This window comes from Arachis duranensis, chromosome 10 (genome assembly GCF_000817695.3).
Source record: "Arachis duranensis cultivar V14167 chromosome 10, aradu.V14167.gnm2.J7QH, whole genome shotgun sequence".
Classification (NCBI taxonomy): domain Eukaryota; kingdom Viridiplantae; phylum Streptophyta; class Magnoliopsida; order Fabales; family Fabaceae; genus Arachis; species Arachis duranensis.
This window is the reverse complement of record NC_029781.3, coordinates 35,401,105-35,402,714: the sequence shown is the minus strand read 5'-3', so window position 1 is coordinate 35,402,714 and position 1,610 is coordinate 35,401,105. Positions and strand designations below refer to the sequence as shown.

At 43.0% G+C, this 1,610-nt stretch overlaps 1 protein-coding gene and 1 non-coding gene across 2 annotated transcripts in view; one reads left to right on the top strand and one right to left on the bottom strand.

Moving 5' to 3' along the window:
* The window catches only part of LOC107469514 (uncharacterized), a 29,383-nt gene that overhangs the window by 6,121 nt on the left and 21,652 nt on the right, over positions 1 to 1,610 (top strand). The gene's annotated exons all lie outside the window — the stretch shown is intronic.
* On the bottom strand, positions 85 to 192 carry LOC127743294 (small nucleolar RNA R71). Its single transcript, XR_008004688.1, has one exon. It is a non-coding gene; the product is annotated as a small nucleolar RNA R71 (small nucleolar RNA).

Below are 1,610 nucleotides of genomic sequence, written 5' to 3'. Positions count from 1 at the left end.
TCTCAACCTAAAGAAAGCCTGGACTCTTGGGAAAAGCTAGTCAATGCCTTCTTGGCAAAGTTCTTTCCATCTCAAAAATTGAGTAAGCTTAGAGTGGAAGTCCAAACCTTTAGACAGAAGGAAGGAGAATCCCTCTATGAAGCTTGGGAAAGATACAAACAATTAATCAGAAAGTGCCCTTCTGATATGCTTTCTGAATGGAGCATCATAGGTATTTTCTATGATGGTCTCTCTGAACTGTCCAAGATGTCTTTGGATAGCTCTTCTGGAGGATCTCTTCATCTGAAGAAGACACCTACAGAGGCTCAAGAACTGATTGAAATGGTTGCAAATAACCAATTCATGTACACTTCTAAAAGAAATCCTCTGAACAATGGGACTAGTCAGAAGAAAGGAGTTCTTGAGATTGACACTCTGAATGCCATATTGGCTCAGAACAAAATATTGACCCAACAGGTCAATATGATTTCTCAAAGTCTGTCTGGAATGCAAAATGCACCAAGCAGTACTAAGGATGCTTCATCTGAAGAAGAAGCTTATGATCCTGAGAACCCTTCAATGGAAGAGGTGAATTACCTAGGAGAACCCTATGGAAACACCTATAAGTCTTCATGGAGAAATCACCCAAATTTCTCATGGAAGAATCAAGAGAGACCTCAACAAGGTTTCAATAACAATAATGGTGGAAGAAACAGGTTTAGCAACAGCACGCCTTTTCCATCATCTTCTCAGCAACAGACAGAGTGTTCTAAGCAGAATACCTCTGACTTAGCAACCATGGTCTCTGATCTGATCAAAACCACTCAAAGTTTCATGACTGAAATAAGGTCCTCCATTAGGAATTTGGAAGGACAAGTGGGTCAGCTGAGCAAGAAAATTACTGAACTCCCTCCTAGTACTCTTCCAAGCAATACAGAAGAAAATCCAAAAGGAGAGTGCAAGGCCATCAACTTGCCGAATCCTGGGAGGAAGAAGAGGCAGTGAACGCCACTGAGGAAGGCCTCACTGGGCGTCCACTGGCCTCCAATGAGTTCTCCAATGAGGAACCATGGGAATCTGAGGCTCAAAATGAGACCATAGAGATTCCATTGGACTTACTTCTGCCATTCATGAGCTCTGATGAGTATTCTTCCTCTGAAGAGGATGAGTATGTCACTGAAGAGCAAGTTGCCAAATACCTTGGAGCAATCATGAAGCTAAATGACAAGTTATGAGACTTGGGAGGATGAATCCCCTTTGCTCACCAAAGAACTGAATGACTTGTCTAGGCAGAAACTACCTCAAAAGAGGCAGGATCCTGGGAAGTTTTCTATACCTTGTACCATAGGCACCATGACCTTCAAGAAGGCCTTGTGTGACTTAGGGTCAAGTGTAAACCTCATGCCCCTCTCTGTAATGGAGAGATTAGGGATCTTTGAGGTGCAAGCTGTAAAAATCTCACTAGAGATGGCAGACAACTCAAGAAAACAAGCCTATGGACTTGTAGAGGATGTTCTGGTAAGGGTTGAAGACCATTACATCCCTACTGATTTCATAGTCCTAGAGACTGGGAAGTGCATGGATGAATCCATCATCCTTGGCAGACCCTTCCTAGCCACAGCAAAGGCTGC